The sequence below is a fragment of the Pelodiscus sinensis genome, chromosome 3, assembly GCF_049634645.1.
Source record: "Pelodiscus sinensis isolate JC-2024 chromosome 3, ASM4963464v1, whole genome shotgun sequence".
Taxonomy (NCBI): Eukaryota; Metazoa; Chordata; order Testudines; family Trionychidae; genus Pelodiscus; species Pelodiscus sinensis.
The window spans coordinates 39,164,021-39,178,278 of NC_134713.1; the positions used below are offsets into that span (position 1 = coordinate 39,164,021).

Genomic DNA, 14,258 nt, shown 5'->3' on the forward strand with positions numbered 1-14,258 from the left:
TGGTTGTATACTTTTTCCATTAAAAATATACACATTATTCCTCGTCTGAATTTGGCTAAATTCAGCTTCCATCCACTGGATTGTGCTATACCTTTCTCTTTCACACTGAGCTCATTACAATCATTTTATTCCTTAAACTTATTTATCATGTACAAAGATTTTGCTCCTTGAGCCTAGGCATGTTTTCTAACCTTTAAATCACGCTTATGACTTTTCTCTAAATCCTCTCTAATTTATAAAAATCCTCCTTCTATTGTGGGAACCAGAAATGAACACAGTAATCCAGCAACAGTTGCAACAGTGCTAAATACAGAAATAAGATACTTTCGTGACTCCTACTAGAGATCCCCTGTTTATGCATCCAAGGATTACATTAGCCAGTTTGGCCACAGTGTTGCATTATTCACTATAAGCCCCAAATCTTTTTCAGAGTACTTCATCCATGCTTCCCCATCCTTTAAGTAGCACTTACAGACTTGGCTCTACATCAGGCCTGGGCAAAATATGGCCTGGCCCACCAAACCACCAGATCCAGACCGCAGATGCTGTGGGGAGCCTCAAGCAGGCTCCCTTGCTTGCTCTGCAGCCTCACACATTGTTCAGAAAACCAGCTGTGAGGTCATTTCTCTTTCATAACTGTGGTCCCAGAGGGAAGGGGGGAAGACTTCAGGTGCTGTCCCCACCTCCAGTACAATCCCATTGGCCAGTTTCTAGAAACTGGCCAAAGGGAGCTGCCTTTTTGAATAATAGGTAGCATATGAAGACCCACACTGCTCCTCACCTCTGGCTGTTATTCACACAAGCACATTGCCCTGCAGCTTGTGCATGTGTGGAGCAGGTTGGCTAGCTAGCTCACTGAAAAACATTGTAAACGCTGCAAGCGTTTAATTCTGCTGGCAGGCAAGCTTGTTGGGCTGCTGGCTGGGGAGTCTCCTGGTCAGAGCCTGCCTCTGGCACCCCAATAACTCCCTTCCCCATCCCTCTGATACCCACTCAACATACCCAAACCCTCTGCCTGCCAAATCCCATGCCCCAGATCACAGTCCCCTCCTACCTTAGGTCACATTCCAAAACCCTGTACCCCCATTCCCCTTCCCTAGCTCATAACTGCTTCCTTTACTCAAACTCCCTCATAGACCCCCACTCTCTCTCTTGCACCCAACCTCCATCCCAAATCATATATCTCCTCCTTTAATATCAACTCTCAACTACTTTCCAAAAGTAGTTTGCAGCTCTCAACTACTTTCCAAAATTTTGGAGTGGCTCCCCGACAACAATTATTGCCCACTGTTCTAGACGTATATATTTAGCAATATTAAAATCCACATTATTTGCATAAGGCCAGAATATCAAAAAATTCAGATCATTCTAAATCAGTGACACATCTTATTTATGCAATTTCTGTGTCATCTGCAAATGTATCAGTGATTTTAAGTTTTCCATCTAGTTCATTAATAAAAAATGTTAAATGGTGAAGGACCAAGTCCCTGTAGGACCACACTAGAAGCACATGTGTTCTATGGACTAGTATATTAATTTACTCTGGCCCACTCAGAAATATAGCGGCCAGGAGTCCTGTGGCACCTTACAGACTAACCGAAGTGTTGGAGCATAAGCTTTTGTGGGCAAAGACCCACTTCGTCAGATGCATATAGGAAATATAGGAAAGCAGTGAAGATTCTTGAAGTTTCCATTGCACCCTCACCCCTACCAGACAGAATAGAGAATAGTGTATGTATTCTCTATGAGCCTAAAAGCAGAGTTCAAACTCTGCAATAAATGGAACCTCTATGAGCAACTTTCTGAAATGGCTTCCTTTCTAGCTATTATGCAAACTACCCATCTGTAGTTTACCTGTACACTTAAAAGCCCCTTCCAATTCAAGATGCGCACAGTTCCTACAGCTGTTAGATACATTTGTATAAAATTATGGTTCTCACAAAACTAAGATTCTGATTTTGCTTATAAAGTGTGTGCTGAAGATTTTTATCTTCTATCTAGAAACTGGTAACTCTTCATTATTTGCACAATATACTTAAATATTGCATTGATTACAAATATAGAGATAATGGCATGCAAAATACATTTAGAGTTTATAGCCCCCACAGAACTGAATATAAATAGAGTCAGCCTCTCTCACATATAAACACATATATTCACAATTTCTTTTTTGCTTCCCTCTATGAAGAATTGAGGAAGAAAAAAAATTATGTCATCTTCAGAATCACTGAAAGCCCTTTAACTAAGGTAGTACTCTCTTCTTGAATATAGAAAATGTACTTAGTTGGAATGCTTTAGCAGCACAGAATGAATTAGACAGGCCTGAGTGGATTACAGATGACAGAAGACAGCATTACGATTGAGAGGTGATGGAAGATTAGATGTAAATTTCTCAAGCAGTGATAGGCTTTTGAATAGAATAAGGTGGCACAGAGGAAGCATGGTGACAAACAGGTTATGTACAATCAGAAGATAAGAGCTATAAATCCTGACTGCCTGTTCCAGCAGAATCATGGGCAATTAATTTATCTGAAAGCTAAAGCTTTATACAAGATGAGAAATACTCATGGAAATCAATTCATATCAGAAAGGCATTGCAGTGCTACAAAAATACAGCTAAGTAAAAAGCTGTTATAAGTGCAGAATTGCTTGCCCCAAGTACTGCTTCCTCCTAAAACTGACAAAATTGCAATAATTATGGGACATTTCAATGTCTGAATCACCTCCATTTTTGTCTCTGAGATTCAATGATTTTAAAGGTATAGAAAATAACAGCACCCACAGCCAAATCAGAGTTAAAAACTGTATTCATTTCTTTTCTCCATGTATGATACTATATATCGTCTGTTCCAAAATTGTTCTTCAAAATCATCTGATGAAAGATTATCATAATATGAAGGATGTATTTCCAGATACAGCTAAAAAAAATGAACATTTTAGCTGTGAAACATAACAGCTAACTTAAAAGAAGTTCCTTCCTGGTATATTGTGACATAAATCAAATTGTTAAGATTAAAAATCCAATTCTGGAGCTTCTGACTCACAGTATTTCCATATCAGTGTATACAATATTAACATTATATCTATCCAAGGCGATGATCAAGGAAACATTTCTAAGCATGATTCTTCAGTTAATTCATGCAAATAAGTCTTAATAAATAGTACCACTTATTTGAATATGAACTATTCTGTGTCAGCACAGTGATTAAGAACAAGACAAACCAGCTAATAAACAAAAATGCTACTTATTCTTAGAATTCAATTTGCTAGCTACATTTATTTTTTGACATGTGTTCATCTATAAATATTCATAATAAATTTGTTTCAAGCGTCAGTTTTAAAGCATGGTTATGGTCAGAAAACTGTCTTTGCTAAACTAACAGCTTCCTGCTGCATATATGCTTCTTGCAATATCTAATCTTCTTCTTACATATTTCCTCAGGTTTCTGACAAAGTCAAGTATTTATTGCTGTCAACACAGAAGTGTCATTACAACTATGGCAGAATACTCTAGATTCTATTCTGTCCCATACGTCATTGACAGAATGGGCAAACAAATTTTGGTTCCATGGTGTTAATGCTGATGGCAAGGCAGAAAGTTTTATTTTTAGATACAAGGTTAAGTAGTCCCCCACCCTCCAAAAAAAGAGAGAGAGAAACTGACCCTCCCCAAAATGCTTTCATTAGGCAAGGCTGAAAATTAGATAGAAGTATTGTTCCAGAAGAAGAATGAGGAAACAGCAACAAGTGTTTTCAGTCATTTTAAAGCTTCATCCTGGCCAGCTTTACAAGAACAGGAGCAACTTTGCCTGTGTTATGGTGGTTGAAGTGTATTATATTTTGAATGACACTACGTGCCTCTTATTTTATTAAAAATAACAACAAAACATTGATATTAAATGAGAAGGAAGAAAACCTAACCACCCTTACATTCATAAACATTAAAAAGGCCATAGAGCAGTTTTTAAACTAAGAGATGGGGGAAAGCCGATTGGTGCGGAGATGCACGTAAATCGGAGGGAGACTTCTCTTAGAGGAGAATTCATTGATAGAGATTCTCTAAGCTGTAGTCAGAAAGAGAGGAGGGGAGAGGGCAAACCATGGGCCAGAGCAAACAAACAACCGCATACAAAGGAATCCAATGCATCAGGGAAGGGCAGACGAATAAGCAGTGGCAAATTTTTAAAGTGCTTGTACGCAAATGCTAGGAGTCTGACTAATAAGATGGGTGAACTGGAGTACCTCATATTAAATGAGGAGATTGACATAATAGGCATCACTGAAACCTGGTGGAATGAGGAAAATCTGTGGGACACAATCATACCGGGATATAAAATATATCGAAAGGATAGAGTAGGCCGGGTGGGTGGTGGAGTGGCACTGTATATGAAAGATAATGTAGAATCAAACGAAATAAAAATATTAAGTGAATCAACATGTTTAATAGAATCGCTATGGATAGAAATTCCATGCTCCAATAATAAGAAATTAGCAGTAGGGATATATTACCGACCACCTTACCAGGACAGCGATACTGACATTGAATGCTAAGGGAGATTAGAGAGGCTACCAAAATAAAGAACTCTGTAATAATGGGGGATTTTAATTACCCCCATATTGATTGGATACATGTCACCTCAGGAAGAGAGCAGAGATAAAATTTCTCAATGGCTTAAATGACTGCTTCTTGGAGCAGCTGGTGCAGGAACCCACAAGGGGAGACGCAATTCTCGATTTAGTCCTGAGTGGAGCGCAGGATCAGGTCCAGGAGATAACCGTTACAGGACCGCTTGGGAATAGTGACCATAATATAATAACATTCAACATTCCTGTGGTGGAAAGAACACCTCAGCAGTCCAGCACCCTGGCATTTAATTTCAAAAAGGGGAATTACACAAAAATGAGGAGGTTTGTTAAACAGAAATTAAAAGGCACAATGACTAGAGCCAAATCCCTGAAAGCTGCATGGAAACTTTTTAAAGACACAATAATAGAGGCCCAACTTAAAAGTATACCCCAAATTAAAAAACATAGCAAGAGACCTAAAAAAGAGTCACCGTGACTTAACCACCATGTAAAAGAAGCAGTGAGGGACAAAAAGGTATTTTTTTAAGAAGTGGAAGTCCAATCCTAGTGAGATAAATAGAAAAGAACTGTCAAATCAACTGTAAAAATGTAATAAGAAAAGCAAAAAAAGATTTTGAGGACCAGCTAACCAAAAACTCAAAAAGAAATAACAAAATGTTTTTTAAGTACATTAGAAGCAGGAAGCCTGCTAAAAAACCTGTGGGTCCCCTAGATGATCGAGCTATAAAAGAAGCAATCAAGGACGATAAAGCCATTGCGGAGAAACTAAATGATTTCTTTGCTTCAGTCTTCACGGCTGAGGACATTGGGGAGATTCCTGAATCTGCGCCGTCCTTTGTGGGTAATGAATCTGAGGAACCTATCCAGGATTGAAGTGTCATTAGAGGAGGTTTTGGAACAAATAGAAAAACTTAATGTTAACAATTCTCCGGGACCGGATGGCATTCATCCAAGGGTTCTAAAAGAAATCAAATGGGAAATTGCTGAGCTATTATCTGTGGTTTGTAACCTATCGTTTAAATCGGCTTCTGTACCTAATGACTGGAAGGTAGCCAATGTGACACCAATATTTAAAAAGGGCTGTAGAGGCGATCCTGGCAATTACAGACCGGTAAGTCTAACTTCAGTACCGGGCAAATTAGTCAAAACAATAGTAAAGAATAAAATTGTGAAGCATGTAGAAGAACATAATTTGTTGGACAAAAGTCAACATGGTTTCTGTAAAGGGAAATCCTGTCTTACTAATCTGTTAGAGTTCTTTTAAGGGGTTAACAAACGTGGACAAGGGGGATCCAGTAGATATAGTATACTTAGATTTTCAGAAAGCCTTTGACAAGGTCCCTCACCAAAGGCTCTTGTGTAAATTACATGGCCATGGGATAAGAGGGAAGGTCCTTTCTTGGATTGAGAACTGGTTAAAAGACAAGAAACAAAGGGTAGGAATAAATGGTAAATTTTCAGATTGGAGAGGGGTAACTAGTGGTGTACCCCAAGGGTCAGTCCTGGGACCAATCCTTTTCAACTTATTCATAAATGATCTGAAGACAGGGATAAGCAGTGAGGTAGTAAAGTTTGCGGATGATACCAAACTGTTTAGGATAGTAAAGACAGAAGCAGACTGTGAGGGACTCCAAAAAGATCTCACCAAACTGAGTGACTGGACAACAAAATGGCAAATGAAATTAAGTGTGGATGAGTGTAAAGTAATGCACATCGGGAAAAATAACCCCAACTATACGTACAGTATGATGGGGGCTAATTTGGCTACGACAAATCAGGAAAAAGATCTTGGAGTTATCGTGGACAGTTCTCTGAAAACTTCCACACAGTGTGCAGCGGCAGTCAAAAAGGCAAATAGGATGCTAGGAATTATTAGGAAAGGGATAGAAAATAAGACCCAGAGTATCTTACTGCCCTGTATAAAACTATGGTACGCCCACATCTTGAATACTGTGTACAGATGTGGTCTCCTGATCTCAAAAAAGATATTTTGGCCTTGGAAAGGGTTCAGAAAAGGGCAACTAAAATGATTAGGGGTTTGGAACGGGTCCCATATGAGGAGAGGTTAAAGCGACTGGGACTTTTCAGTTTAGAAAAGAGGAGACTGAGGGGGGATATGATAGAGGTCTATAAAATCATGAGTGGTGTGGAGAGGGCCGATAAAGAAAAGTTATTTATTAGTTCCCTAAATAGAAGAACTAGAGGACACCAAGTGAAATCAATGGGGATCAGGTTTAAAACTAATAAAAGAAAGTTCTTCTTCACACAGCGTGTAGTCAACCTGTGGAACTCATTGCTAGAGGAGGCTGTGAAGGCTAGGACTATAATAGAGTTTAAAGAGAAGCTAGATAATTTCATGGAGGTTAGGTCCATAAAAGGCTATTAGCCAGGGGATAAAATGGTGTCATTGGCCTCTGTCTGTCAGAGGCTGGAGAGAGATGGCAAGAGACAAATCGCTTGATCGTTGTCTTCAGTCCACCCTCTCTGGGGCACCTGGTGCTGGCCACTGTCGGTAGACAGGATACTGGGCTAGATGGACCTTTGGTCTGACCCAGTACGGCCGTTCTTATGTTCTTATGTTCATAGGCCTATACTTATAGAGAATGATTTGTACTTTTCTCTGAGGATTCATTTGTAATAATGTGTTGAAATAAGCAAGCTAAAAATTGGCAATGTTATGCAAAGTATCTCCACTGAGTAGTTTGCTTTCCCTCTTAAGAAAAGCTATACTGTGTCAGACCAAGAGTCTGTCTAGCTCAATATCCTGTCTTCCAGCAGGGTAATGCTAGATACTTCAGAGGGAATAAACAGAACAGGGACATTATCAAGATGCTCATCCCCTGTCCTCCAGTCTCAGCATCTGACAGTCAAAGGCTTAGGAACACGCAGAGCATGGGGTTGCATTCCTGACCATCTTGGTTAATAGTCACTGATGGATCTTTCCTCTATGAACTTATCAAATTATTTTTCAAACCCACTTGTACTTTCGACCTTCACAACATCCCATAACAATGAGTTCTGCAAGTTAACTGCTTGTCATGTGAAGTTTTTCCTTTTGTTAGTTCAAATCTGCTATTAATTTAATTGGTGACCATACTGCTTGTGTTTTGTGAAAGGGTAAATATTACTTCCATATTTGCTCGCTTGACACCATTCATGATTCATATCTACTACCCCTCAGTTATCTCTCTTCCAACCTGAACAGTCCCAGTCTTTTAATTCTCTCCTCGTGGAAGCTTTTCCGTGCCCTTATTCATTTTTGTTGTTCTTCTCTGTACCTTTTCCATTTTAATGTGTCTTTTTATAAGGTGTGGGGTGACCAGAGCATGTCACAGTATTCAGTGTGAATATACCATGGATTTATACAGCAAACAACTCTATTTAATGCAAAACCTGATTTTTCATTAATAAGAAATTAATTATTTTTAAATATCTGATTTTTCTCTGGAAAACTCTACAACATTTGTCGTTTCAAATGGTTTTAGTTTCAAATGACGGTGATTCAAAGGCAAACACCATATGATTGTTCACCACAAGAGGACCCTTCCAGAATTTTCTTCTTCACCAAAGCCCTGTCTCCTCACATTTATAAGAATTGCTATGTGAGGAGACAGGGCTTCATCCAGACATAAACTGCTCCTTTAAAAATGGCAGGGGTCATACATCTGAGATCCACCATATCTTGCAGCATAGGCTTTGTTAAACATAGTCCAAGCTCTTGGTTGTTATGATATGTTGTCGTGACATGATAGTTACCTCTCATTGCCCAAGACAAGCTTGCCTGGTCTTATCTTTCCCTGTTGTTGGGTGAGGATGTGAGAAGAAAACAAACTGCTCAAATTAAATCAAGTTGTTGGTTACCTTTAGTAATTTAAATGTCTTTAAGATTCTCTAAACATTTTTAACATTCAGATATACAAAAAATCTTTGCTTGCTAGCACTGTGGTATTTACCCAGAATTTCCCCTTTTCAATCACTTCCCTCCATTTTCCAATCATTTTTTCAGCATCAACATTTTTTCATCTCACTTCTACTAAACACTTTTAAAAGACACACTAGTGAACCCAATTAAGAGGTTATTTTACATCCATCTATCATTGTAGACACATCACTATTCTTTCTGAAAAAATGTGTAACATGGTCATCATCCTCATCTATGCTATTTCTTTAAGTCCTCATGTTCATGTTATGTCTAAATCTTGCGTATTCTTTCTATAACAAAAGGTATAGCCGTTACTATCTAGCCACATGGCTGAAGCTCTCATCATCTTTCATCTTAATTACTGCAACCTGTTTTCTTTGGTCTTGATAAATGAATCTTGCCTTACTCACATCCATTCAGAATACTGCTGCAAAGATAATTCTCTTAAACTATTTATGTTATCTGTCTCTTCACATTCCTCCACTAGTTCCCCTTTCTCTATTATATCAATAGTTTTCACTGTCACAGCCTTTCGTGATACAATCCCACACTAGCTATCCTCTCACAACCAGCACTGACATGTTCACCTCCCCACCTCCCACTGGTCCATAATGAGAGCCTCCATCATCACTCACTGAGTTTTTCAAACCAGTGTCTTCATCCTTTACCCCATGCTGCCCCTCACAGTTTACAGAAGCTCCCCACTAAGCTACCTCAGCACCCTTCAAAATCCACCTTTTCATTCTCTTGCAAATTGCTAGGGCTCTGATGTGCTGAGACTACCACTTCTTGTCTCACTGTTTTACTGTATTCTGCACTGTATTCCTCTCTCATCTTGTGTTTAATTAATAATTTAAATGGTTTGAACTGTGGCCACTGTTTTTGTTCCGAGATTGTATAATGTGTTGTCCATGACTATGACTCTTTGGCACTATAAAATAAATAAGAATTATTTGTAATTTTTTAACATATTTAATTATTTCTAGTCTGATTATTTCACTTTACTAATCTCACTAGAAAACTTCCATTGCTAGTGGTTACTGGAACCACTTTTTCTCTTAAAAAGTTTGGTGACATATGTACATTTTAAATAGCGTGAAAAGATCTCAATTTATTTATGTTTTAAAGTGTTCTTTTTTTTCTCCATGATCATTTTCATTTCTCATCACTTTCCCCCATCAAGCTAAAATATCTAGTGAATTTAAATCATATGGGCTGTGTCTAGCTAGATTGGCAAGGTTTTTTTTTGGACTGTATTTGATCTATTTCAAATAGAAATATTCTGAAAATTGTGAAATAAGCATGATTTTACATTATAGAATTTTTATGGTTCAAATTCAACTAACGGTAGAAGAGCTTTGAAGAGAAGGAGGAGGAGAAAGGAATTTGTTTGAATCTTCTGCTTTATACATGCAGAGAAGGCAATGCAAGGGATGCAGTTAAAGACAGCCAAACCAAACCAGAAGAGAGGTTTATTGGCAACGACTGATCATTCTCAGTAATTAGTTAAAGCCAGTGTGTAAGCTAACATTAAGCACAGAGGCTGTGTCTAGACTGGAAAAACTTGCCAGCTGTCTACACTGGCCGCTTGAATTTCCGCAAGAACACTGACTTCCTACTGTCTGAAATCAGTGCTTCTTGTGGAAATACTATGCTGCTCCCGTTCGGGCAAAAGTCGCTTTTGCGCAAGCTTTTGTGCAAAAGGGCCAGTGTAGACAACTCAGATTTGTTTTGCGCAAAAAAGCCCCGATTGCGAAAATGGCGATCGGGGCTTTTTTGCGCAAAAGGACGTCTAGATTGGCACGGACGCTTTTCCGCATAAAGTGCTTTTGTGGAAAAACGTCTGTGCCAATCTAGATGCTCTTTTCCGCAAATGCTTTTAACAGAAAACTTTTCCATTAAAAGCATTTGCGGAAAATCATACCAATTAGATGTAGCCCTGATGTTCTAGATTATAGTACTATGAACAGGGATCTTTCTGTTTACAGAACATTGCATAGCACTTCTCACTGTCAAAGGCTCCGTCTACATTGCATCCCTCTTGTGCAAAAGCCTATGCAAATGAAGCATTGATTAGCACATTGCCACACTTCATTTGCAAAATTAATTAGGGGCCATTTTTGTGCAAGAGGCTTTTGTGCAAAAAAACCCTCTCACACAAGAGCCAATCTTCCTGAAAAAATGAGGAAGAACGGTTCTTGTGCAAGAGGGATTTTTTGTACAAAAAGGAGCTATGTAGATGGCTCCTTTTTGCACAAAAGCCTCTTGCGTAAAAACAGCCCCTAAATAATTATGCAAATGAAGTGTGGTAAAATGCTAATCTACGCTTCATTTTCATAGGCTTTTGCGCAAGAGGGATGCAATGTAGACGTAGCAAAAAGGATTGATAACTGATGGTAATATGTGTGATGTTGACATATCTCCTCAGATCTGCACTGAGACCACCAACACATTTCACATAAAATAAAGTCATCAAATGGCACAAATTGTTGATTGTCCAGGACTCATATACTCTTGTACTAATAACATGCAACTCAGAAAAAAAGAACTCTTCTTCAAGTGTTTACATTTTTTCTTATTCAGATGTGAAAAATTGTATATGATGCTTGTTAGTACTTGTCTTGCTACCACTTCAATATACAAAAAAAAATTAGATAATGTAACTGACTGTCAGTCAATCAATGAATTCAATTGTATTGAATTAATGTAACTTTTAAAAGTAAAAATATGCTCATCTTATGTAGTGTCCTGTTTCATATACTGTATGTAGATTGTGCTTTTAAAATTGTGAAAATATTTTCAATTTCAGAAAAAAAATAAATTGAATAGTTTTTTAAGTTAGCATTTAACTGAATTAGATTAAAATATAAAGCCACTTATTTTCATTCCAAAGAGATAGATTTTGAATAAAAGTATAAGAGTAAAAGCCAGAAATAGCTGCAAAATAAAAATGCTTTCTAGTAACTAACTATAAGCTAGAATTGGTTCAAGGTAAAATACTCACCACATTTCTACCATCTGTCAAGATATAACCTCAGAATCAAAGGCCTGATACCTTTATCTTCTTAGGTGAAAGAGAAGTAACTTGGGACTTCTCTTTGCCCTTCTCTTTTACAGTCCAAAGAATCTTTGAAATGGATTCTTTTGAAGGGTCCTTCCGAACAAAAGTCTTTTTCCAGCTGTGAGGTAGGCAACTTGGAGACTGTCAAAAAGGAAGTGTCATGCTGCTTGTTCTCCTATTGGAGTTATGCTCACTAAAATATAAGTTATTTAAGCTATATTATCAGTAACATTTTTGTTACTCAGGGATGTGAAAAAGCACACCCCAACTGATAAAAGTTTTGTTGACAAAAAATGTTAGTGTGGATAGTAATTTGTTGTGGGGAGATGCTCTGCTACCAACAAACCTACTATTGCTTCTGGGGTGGGGGGGGGGGATGTTATTTTGTCAGCAGGACAGAGCTCTCCCAGAGAAAAAGAGCAGCTATACTGCATGCCTCATAGTGTTAAGGGTTTTGAGGATGGTTGTGCTGCTGTAAGCTGTGCAGTGTAGCTACAGCCCCAGTTCTTGCTCCCTATCATGCAATTGAATAAAAAGAATGCAATCTCTTCTCCCATGATGATGGCATAGGGTTTGTCTCCACCCCTTGTTAGCTTGATTGCCTGTTTTTCACATGTAGATACATTCCCACTGTGTTTCAAAGTACTTTGGAAGTAATTCCCAGGTGATTAAACTATATTCTTTTGTCCGAGGAAGACCCATTTAACAATTTTTCCTAGGCAAGAGCATCTGATCTTGAACATGACATTCTATGAGGGGAATTCATATCTTTAAATATGATAACACTTAATTCATTTCACCATGATGTTATTGACCAGGAAGTTATTAGTCTTTAAATGATACCTTACAAGGCATATTTTATACAAAGATTATTAAAACAGTATGGAGGGTGTGAATGCCTCGGTGCTTATGGATACATCCTCTTTCTTCTTTTAAATGAGAAGTTGAGTACATGAAAAATGTTCAAAACCAACAGACACATCTCTATTAGACATATCTTTGTCTGGAGGCAGAGCTTTGTCAATGAGACCTGCATAATTCTGGAATTTGATTTTCATTCTGTTTTATATCATCCTGCAGTATGCTGCTAGATTTCTGAATTCTCAGGCTTTTATGGAAGGGAAAATTTGAGGGGAGCTAGGAGTTTGTTTCATGGAGATTCTTCTTTTTGGCCCTCTGCAATCTTTATGATGCAACCTAAGAATATTAATATTAATTTCTATTTGGTAAAAACTTACCCTTTGTCAGAAAGAATGTAAGCCACATTGGCTGTTTGTGCATTCCCACAGGATTTTTCCCAGCTCTGGGAATAGTGTTCTTTAGTTAACTGTGGCTACAATTAGAAAGATAGCAGACAACTCACACTTAGTTGTTCAATGTCACGCTGTGGCTAGTTGGTCTCCTTTTAAATTTGTTTCTCTTTACATATAAAAGAACTAATGATATTGTGTCTAGGTACTGTAAAAATCAATATGTACTTTTGTGGTCAAGTCCATCACACTTGAGCCAAGGGGAATTTTGACACTAATTGAAGTGGACTAAAATGTTGCCCTCATTATGAGTTGTATTTACTTTTTCTTTTGCATGGGCTTGTCCTGCCTGTCTTTCTGCAGTCAGCCTTCTTTTGTCCCACACCCATTGTCTGGAAACTAAGAAAAGTTTAATACCCATGAGTCATGTTCTGCTTCTGGAGGTCCTGAGCCAAAACAGATTATATGGATGGAGAAAATTTATAATTTGTAATTAACTCTGGATAATTAGCATAAACACTAACTCTCCAATCCAGTACTCAGGAACAGCCCTAACTATAAACTATATAATTATATCTAACATCAAGGGAAGTATAGAATCATAGAATTCTAGAACTGGAAGGGACCTTGACAGATCATCAAGTCCAGTCCCGTGCCCTCATGGCAGGACCAAGCATCGTCTAGATCATCCCTGCTAGATACCTATCCAACCTGCTTTTAAATGTCCCCAGTGATGGAGATTCCACAACCTCTCTACGCAATTTATTCCAGTGTTCAACCACCCTGACACATAGGGGCTGTGTCTACATTGGCACCCCTTTCCGGAAAAGGGATGCTAATGTAGACTTTGGAATAGGCAAATCCACGGGGGATTTAAATATCCCCCATGGCTGCCGCTTTTTTCCGGCTTGAGGAAAAGCCGGAGAAAAGTGCCAGTCTAGACGTTATTCTCCGGAAAATAAAGCCTTTTAGGAATAAGAAATCCTCCGGAAAAGGCTTTATTTTCTGGAGAATAACATCTAGACTGGCGCTTTTCTCCGGCTTTTCCCCAAGCCGGAAAAAAGCGGCAGCCATGTTAATGCAAATGCCGCGGGGGATATTTAAATCCCCCACGGATTTGCCTATTCCAACGTGCTATATTAGCATCCCTTTTCCGGAAGGGATGCCAGTGTAGACGTAGCCAGGAAGTTTTTTCTAATGTCCAACCTAAACTTCCTTTGCTTCAATTTAGCTCTTTGCTTCTTGTCCTATCATCAGAAGCTCAGGAGAACAATTTTTCTCCTTTGTCCTTGTAACACCCTTTTAGATACTTGAAAACTGCTATCATGTCCCCTCTCGGTCTTCTCTTTTCTAAACTAAAGTCCAATTATTTTAGTCTTCTCTTATATCTCATGTTTTCTAGACCTTTAATCATTTTTGTTGCACTTCTCTGGACCTT

General features: G+C 38.4%; 1 protein-coding gene across 2 annotated transcripts in view; it reads right to left on the reverse strand.

Annotated features, from left to right (window-relative positions):
* CSMD1 (CUB and Sushi multiple domains 1) overlaps positions 1-14,258 on the reverse strand; it is a 1,865,804-nt gene that overhangs the window by 580,938 nt on the left and 1,270,608 nt on the right. The window lies entirely within an intron of this gene.